Source organism: Stegodyphus dumicola, chromosome X1, assembly GCF_044657685.1.
Source record: "Stegodyphus dumicola isolate Sdum_Otavi_A_Nest chromosome X1, ASM4465768v1".
NCBI classification, from domain to species: domain Eukaryota; kingdom Metazoa; phylum Arthropoda; class Arachnida; order Araneae; family Eresidae; genus Stegodyphus; species Stegodyphus dumicola.
This window is the reverse complement of record NC_140780.1, coordinates 198,283,637-198,292,638: the sequence shown is the minus strand read 5'-3', so window position 1 is coordinate 198,292,638 and position 9,002 is coordinate 198,283,637. Positions and strand designations below refer to the sequence as shown.

Genomic DNA, 9,002 nt, shown 5'->3' with positions numbered 1-9,002 from the left:
TTGTTAAATACTATTAATCTGGCGTTATTCGAAAGAAAAAAGCATAAAATTCCTTATAGTTACAAACAACCTCCAAGCTCGTTGTATTAAAATTATCAGATTTATTTTCAAAGAAACACTTTTAAAAGGTATTTCTTATTTATACCAGTAGTGAAGAAGTATAAAATTAGAAATAATTTTTGAAATACTTCATAATTCTTTTTTAGTTCTTCTAAATGAATATCACAGATGAATTAGAAGAGAGAAATATTCGAAAGGATTATTTAATGACACAGTTTGAAATGAAGCACTGAGGAAAATACTTTACAGTATTTGACAGTATGTTTAATTCTCATTCATATACTCATATCTGTTACATTTTAGTATTATAATGTTGTCACTGAATTTATTTCAATTATGATAGTTAATGGAACTACATTTATTAAACATGTCTTAAAAATAAAATAATTTTCCCATGAACTTATAATGCGAAAGTTAACAAGATATACATATCTAAGTCAAAACAAAATTCAGAATCCACAAATGGCATTATCATCAAATATGTTATTTCCGTTGTCTAATTTAATAATGAGCATGATAAAATATAAAAAAGTCAAAGACTTGAAATGCTAAACAATCAGTCCTTATCAGCAGTTCCATTCTTCTAGCTACAAAAGGTCATTTTCTTTGGATGTCTATTCTCATCATACACAATTGCTTTTTAGGCACTTTTACGTTCCTTAAGCGACTCATGACCTGAAAATGAAATAAAAAAGTGAGTTAGATACAAGTTGTTTCAAATTATGGCTGTTTAAACTATATTTCGACAGTCTTATATAATGCAAAATTTTATCGCTGATTTATCCTTTTATGACTGAAACAAAGTTTGAGTTAATTGCTAATTAATAACTGCATAGTTTGGCTACCCTTTTTTCTCTTCATTTAGGATATTTTTAGTTACATATTATTCTCTTTTTTTTCTCTTTATTTATTTATTACTTATTTTTTGAAATGCAAGAATGCAAGAATGTATTGTAAAATAAAAAGATAATACAAAATAACAAGGCTAGCCTAATTTTACAGCTCAGTGTTTTTAGTTTATAAAATCTGCAAAATTCTGTTTAGATTTTTAGTTTTTTTTTTGACACTGCTGAAAATAACATAAATTGTACTGAATGTAATACTTAATTATGAATCAGTTAGGTTAATTTCTTTGTCAGTATTAAACTGAACGATAAATAAAATTAATTCCTACTATGCAACAGTCAAATTTGCAAATCTTACAAAATTTCTAGAAATAAATAAATAAATAAATAAACAAATAAATAAAAATTAAAAAAAAAATTCATTCTAAATTGCTAGCCATAGTTTCTCGTTAAGAAAATCACATCCATATGTTACTGTCGGGGCTTACCTCAGTTGTCTGACAGTAACATCAGAAGTCCACAAATTTTATTGTGGCTAGGAGCTCAGGATTGCATTTATTGTTGGCATGGGCCCTGGGCACCACATAGTGATAGTACAACTGTCCTGTCCTGAAATAGTATATAGTAGTCCTGAAGAAAAAAGTTTGAAAGGAAGACTTCTTAAAAATTATGTGCTAATGAAATGGTGGAGAATAAGTATTTGTAATTGCTGTTAAAAATTAATTGATAATCATTATTAATTAGTAATTCTAAATAAATATATGAAATTATGTAGCAAAAAGCACAAAAAGAAACCTTCAAAACTTATTATAAAAAAAGTAACTTATTAAAGCTTGTTTCCCATCCCATACTTTATGTTTCGGTTTAGTTTATTAATGCAAAGCGCGTTAGGGCTATCTACCTAAGGAGAAGGGATGCCTTCATGGAGGACTTTCTAAAGGAAACTGGCGCGTATACACTTCACACATGGAGAAAAACACGGAAACGCCTATATGGCCAGTCCGTTCGCCTAGATTAGAACCCAGGTCAGCAGGTGTGTCCCAAAATTTCACAAAACACTGTCTTAAAATATTACGACTACAAATTATGCTGAAAAATTACATTTGAAACTATTAAGAAAACTCTCGCAGACGTTATTTCTTCTACCTTTATCAATAGGTTTAAAACATTATGTTCGTAACTTATTGAAGAGAGTTCGTTTTAGGTCATTTAAATAAATTTTGCACCCATTAATAATTCTTTTTTTAAAAAATTCTATAATAAAAAAATATCTGTTTATCTTACCTCATATATATTAACATACTATTAGCCGAGAGTAGCAAAAAGAATAATTGCCTGTCAAAATGAAATGTCTCTTTCCTATATTTTAAAAATGATATAAGATGTAAAAATTGCTAATACCAATTGGAAATAAAACAATTAAAATAATAGGGAAAACAATTAAAATAATAGGGGATTTTCAGATTAACAAAAATGTAATTAAATTTCTTGGAAGCCGTAGTTAGAAAGATATGAGCAAATATATTTTGCTCTTTAGCATTTTATAGATATGAACAAATATATTTTGCTCTATAGCATATTATAGATATAAGCAAATATATTTTGCTCTATAGCATATTATAGATATAAGCAAATATATTTTGCTCTTTTAGCGTCATTTTTAACAGTAAAAACTGCTTCCAGTATTTGACCTAAAAATGCAAATTTTCTGAATGAACAGTGACTTTATTTAAACTATTAATAAAGAGAGATGTAGTTTGCATGTGTAGAAATAAAACGGATTTATAACTGGTACGTAATATACTGTAACATACATAACTAACCATTTTTCTGAATTATAACAAGGTTACAAATGTTCACAAAATTATTGGTTGAATATATTAAAAATTAAATACGTTTCTATTATACCAGTAAAATATATTGCAAAAAAAGTAAGGATCTAAATTGTTAAGAATTGTCTTTATTGCGTAAATAAGGAAATAAATTAAAGATCTTAAATCTTACCAAATGGAAATTTTCTGAGAACCGTCCATGCGAGAGGCCGCCTGCAAGATAAATTAAAGACGTTATGATACATGCTGATGCAAGAATTGGCAAAGCGATTGAATGAATCCCCCACGCTAGAATAACGTAACGTAACATAAGGAGCCTAACCATCCGAAAAATTTCGAAGTTTCTAGAGTCACATATTAGCTTACATTAAAATGGTAATTGCTAAGTTAAAGATAAAATGTATAGGAAATACATACATATATCTACCAAAGCCATATATATATATATATATATATATATCATATATATACCAAAAATGGCAATCTGTTTAACAGGAATCACAAATTAAAATAGTATGAAGCAAAAGCTTTGAAATCAAACTAAAACAGAAGTAAATTAATATAAAAAGAAACCAACAAAATAAAGAAAATCTAATAATTATTTAGTCTTTGTCAAGGAGCTGTGTAAAGAATTATTAACTGCGCCGCATTTCTGATTATATCTGGATGAATTGCGAAAGGAAAAAAATCAAATTAAAATATCTTCTAAGTTCAAAACAAAAGTAATCAAATGAAAATGAATTCTTGGAGGCAATACAATCACAACTTAAACGAAAATGTTTTTGAAGAAAATTTAAAGAAAGTTTAATAAATTATTCGTCATCTATAACCTACTGCGACTCGACTCGAAACAAAATATGTATTTTACATTTTACAAAAAATCTGATATAAATGTTGAGTAAAATGAGTGAGAACTGGAAGAAAGACAATACATCTAAATACTGAAATAAATTGAAGACAATTGTATTGAAAAATGTTTTAAAATAATACAAAAAATAAAAAATAGTAATCTAGAATACCAAAGAGGTCGAATATTGTAAGTCACTAAGAAAAAGTCAATCGAAAAAACCAAAAATTATAAAAAGGAAAAGCTGAAATTTCTTGATTCCTAATATTATTTCAAATTTGGATGTTTAAGAGATAAAGTTTATGTCATTTGCACTGATTCTTTTGTTTTACTGGTTTCAAGTCCATTTAATCGTACGATTATTTAATTTTTCAGATTTAAGTTTTTCCTATTATTTAAAGTGTGCATTTTCTTTTCCCTTTTTTTGTCTAGATTCTAAGTCGTTGGATAGGAATAATAAATATTTTCCTCTTAGCTAATAAGTTATTTTATGTTCTATTTAAAATTTAATTTTGAAAATATAAGTTGCCTTTTAGCATTTTAATTTCTGCTTTTGTCTTTGGTTTTCATCCCTGTTTTCGAATGTTTATGCAATTTTGCCTTTTCTCGTAATTTTGGTTTTTTTGGAATGACCTTTCTCTTAGTTTCTTGTAAAATTCTACCTCTTTGATATTTGAAGTTACTAGTTGTCTTTTATTTATTATTATTATTGTTTTGCGTAATTAAAAAAAATCTTTTCATAATAACGTTCTTCATTTTGTTTCGCAATTTGGACTTATTTTCTTTCTACCAGTAATTCCTTAGTATTTAAATTCATTAAATTATAATTTAATTAAATCAAATTAAATCGATTGATTGAAAAATAAAATTATATTGTACATTAGCTGCTCAGCCTCTTAATTGGCAGCTAATTTACAATTTAATTCGATTTTTAATAATTTAAGTTTTTCTAAAATATGTTTAATTTTTGTTTTATTTTATTAAATAACATATTGATTAACTAATAAACAGTCTACATATTTACATTTCTTGAACTACCAACCCTTTGAAGAAGATATCGCAAAAGTTAAAAATGAATTTTTTAAAGTTATTTCTACTTGATTACAACAGCTTTCAGCTCTTGATTTAGCTAACAGATTAATCAAACTTATTGTTTTCGTTTAATTTTATTATGCATATTACATTATTATTATATTATACATATCAGTATAAAATAATTAAATACTCCAAAAATTATAAATAACCAAGCATTTAAGCAAGTTGAAAGCTTCTGCTTCTTTGGAGCTGAGAATAAAATAAATTCAAATTTCGTTAACCAACTTCTAATTAATTCCAAGGAATGGGGAAAAGAAACCTTGATAATGAAGAAAATTCTATGTTTTGCACTGATAGTTAGTATTATTAATATTTTCTTACGTAATGGACAGAAAATATAGCATTGCAATTGATTGAATTTTAAAATTTACAGCTAAACTTATTGGACCTTGTTTGTATATCTATCCGTTGAGGATACTTAGGTGTGAATAGAATTTTATTTCTAGAAACATATGTAAAGGTATTTGATTTCAAAATTTATTTACTTATTTATTTTTTTGCTGTTCAAACTGTTACATGCTTTGGGTATCTCAAATGCGGGGGGGGGGGACTTATCAAGGGCTCGAAAAAGAATTAACTAACCATGAAAAGTAATTAACATTGAACTTAGTTCCCACAAAGGAATAGCTTTTATTTACCTCTTATCCATGTGTGCACATAAACTAATCAATTTAGTTTTCAGGAGAGTTTTGAATTTACTTTGTTTTCGTATGACCTGTGTATGACAGTGGTTGCTGTGATTTTAAAGTGCAGACATTTATATGCACAATTTCCTTCTTTTAATGTATGCTATAAGATAGAAACTGAATTTTATTTACGCCATATGCTACAGAAGCGTTCCAAAATAGCAGCATACAGCACCATACAGCAAATATAATAAATTCCAAATAGCAGCGCCATACAGCAGAGCGTACAGCGTTCCAAATAGAAGCTCCATACAACAGAGTTCAAAATTTCTAGAATAACTCATCCGGCTACTTGAAAACGTCAGATAATTCTGCTTTTTTTCTCTTTTGGCTAACAATACAGTTTTTACTATATTGAGAGTGAGGGAGTTTTACATTTACCGTATTTTATTTAAATAAAATTAAATTGTTAAAATATATTTTACTTATGTAAAACAAAATGCAATACTATAATTAAAATTATATATTAAAATGTTTTATTTGTCTAAATACACAAGTCCCTTATATTTTAACTAAAATAAAACAAAGTAATTAATTTTTCATCACATAAAGTATTAAAATAGCAAATTACCTTTCTCTGTTTTCATTGCGCTGAATAAAAGTAAAAGAAAGCTGTGTTTACTTTGCAAAACAAGTGTAAGTTCTTTCTGAGTGAACGAAGTTGTCTATTATTGAATGAAAATAATAACAGAATGTAACTAACTGAGCTTCTAAAAAATCGTGTATCGAATAATATGTTATTTCTTAAAAATAATGCACTATATGAAATGTATTATTTAAAAAATATAAAGATAGTATAAATAAAAAACCAGCTAAATTTTATTTGGAAAGAAAAGGTGGTTCTGCGGTAAATTGGAATTCTGCGGCGTCTGAAATCTTTCAGTACCGATCACTACTTTGATAGGATTTTAGTTTTAACGTTTGGCCATCTAGATGACAGCTGTAGTTACATTCTTATGAACAGATACAGGATTCGGTCTAATAACTTCGTTTGCAGTGTAAGGACACTGAATTTTTCTTTCTTTCTTTTTTTTTTGTGAAATAAGAAGTTGCTAGTATATCAGACAATAAAATTATATGGCATAAAATTAGTTAACTATATTAAGATACTACTTTCACAGATTCGCATTTTGTCTGGAAGTGGCTGAATGGGTAAAACTGCTCATACTGGTATTTCGTGTGGTTCTGAAAATTCTGACAAAAGTGATGACTGCAAGGGAGATTTATTAATTTTTAAATGTGGAATTTATATAACAGCTAATTTTCTTTAAGTCTTTCAAGAAAATGATTAGTATATCAAAGAATTTTATAAAGATCCACATTTCCTTACTTCAAGAGCACTAAAGCTGATTTTTCCTTCTGTTTGCTAACAAGAATCTCCAGATTTTAGCTTTATTTTAGCCTAAGCCATGCAGCTAAAATTTTGGATATTTATCATTTTAATGAAGATAATATTAACCTAAATATAAAGAAAAAGCAGAAAAATATAATCTTTATTTGATTCCTAAGCTGTTAAAATGGTAGAAAGATTCTTTAATTAAGATATCCCTTCGTTGTTTACAACAATTTATTTTTTACTTCAAATATCTTCCTCCTATCCCGAAATTCTTAAATAAACTAGAAAGACGTAGATAGTAAAGGAAAAATAATTTATCTCCAATCACGAGAGTTGTAATTCTTGTTTTCTTGTGTACGTATGATCAGATTTCATGCAAGAAATATTTCTTCATATTTACAAAATTATAACTGAAGCAAACAACATAGCTTTTAGATAGATTGTACTACCATTATTTAGTGTATGTCATATTCAGAAATGTACATAGATCGGAAACAATCTTGAGAGTAGACCTGAGAGTAATACAATTTTTACTTGCTTAAAAATGCTTTCTTGTAAAATTTCCGTCAACCCTTTTTCAAAAACTCAGAAGCTTAGAATTATCATAGGATATACTAATAGACAGATAGCTTTTGATAAATAATCGCATCTGTTATGCTAAATATTTATGGCAAAGTGCTCTTGAACTTAAAATTTTTAATTATCTAACAATTATTCAGTACTAGCAATTTGAGAAAAAATGCATATATAACACATTTTTGAAATGCTGTTTAGAGTTATGATTGAGAGTAGCTTAAAGATTTAAAGTAAATTAATGTAATAACAAAACATGTACCAATATTTAACTATTAAATGCAACGGATATAAGAGGTATTTTTTAAATATTCAAAAATTTTTCTTCCTATATCATTTGAAATAAATTTATTGAGATATAATAATTCATATTTAATTCAATGTTTTGCAGGAATGAAAAATAATTGAGAGTAGTTTTCAGTTCCCAACTGCATTTTAAAAATATCAGCCTTATGTGTTAAAAAATGATAAATGATTCAAGTATTTCCCTACAAATATTTATAATTGCATCAATATTAAAATGTTAATGCTTACGTAGAAAATACTCTATTCTTCAGCTTGTTTGGTTTATGTGATTACGGCAAAACTTCGAGGGCTACCTGCCTTAGCAAAGGATGCCTTCGTGGAGGCACTTTCTAAAGGAAACAGCTCGTATACACCTTACACAGGGGAGAAAACCACAAAAAAGCATAAGAAGCCAGCCCGTTTCATGATTCGAACATTGGACTAAACTACCAGTGTTCAATGGCTTTATCGATCGGCCGCTGGTAGGCCATAGTTTCTTCAGCTATTAATATTACTGTTAATCTAGGAATATATTTTAAGTGCACTTAATTACGGTTACCAGTTGTTTCAAAAAGCATTTTGCCTCCCTCCCTATGTGATCTCCAGATATCGCTTAGGGTAAAATCTGCTATTGAAAATTCTCCTCGAAGGCACTTCTGGAGAAGCGAATATGTTAAGAAGATATTTATTATTGTAATCTGTCGTACTGCGGATGCTTTACTTATTTTTATCATAGGCAAAAATGAAAACCGATGAAGTGTATCTCCAGCATTATATGCTTTATCTCTCTCTTTTTTAAACCCAAAAGACTGCAGTGGCTATATGGAGCGTCTTTGGAAAAATATGGTATTTATATGCGAAGAATTGTTTAAAAGATTTAAATATGATAAAACTGACGTAAATTAAAAACCGCGTTATGAAAAATCAAAGAACCTGAGAACGATGAATAGCAAGACTTCGTTGATAAATGCCTGGCTCAAACATGGAGGACTGGGGAAAAGAAATATGCCTAATTTTTTAGTTTTAATTAAATTAATACATTTAAAAATGCAGTGAGCATCAGTAAGCATATAGTATTTTCAAGTAATGGTAAAATGCCAAAAGTATTACCAGCAAATATTGAGTATAATGATTGATTCAACTAAATTTGTTTTGATTTGGTATTTGGATAAAGTGATGCAAATTCTGATGCAACTCTTTTCAAAAGAATAAATACTTTTTCCTACCATTTTAAGTAGCTGCAGATTTCTTGCATAGTATCAAATTTCGGCTTAATTGGTCCGTTTTCTTTCCTTTGTTTATAGAAATATAATGGATCACCTATTTCTTTCTTGTAATCAATAATATTTTCCCTCTCTTTTATATTAGCGTTCTACTGTATTTAACCAAACATTAAAATTTCCTGCTCATAAATTCTCTAGACTTTTCCTCAAAACATTATCA

The 9,002-nt window shown here is 27.8% G+C and overlaps 1 long non-coding RNA gene across 2 annotated transcripts; it reads right to left on the bottom strand.

Moving 5' to 3' along the window:
• Positions 1-328: 328 nt before the first annotated feature.
• Positions 329-2,951, bottom strand: LOC118191839 (uncharacterized). Of its 2 annotated transcripts, none has more exons than XR_004758676.2 (3): positions 2,910-2,951; positions 1,394-1,535; positions 329-735 (listed from the first exon to the last, which is right to left on the bottom strand). It is a non-coding gene; the product is annotated as an uncharacterized LOC118191839 (long non-coding RNA). The 2 variants fall into 2 exon arrangements; XR_004758677.2 differs by having other exon boundaries at positions 1,394-1,514.
• Positions 2,952-9,002: the final 6,051 nt, after the last annotated feature.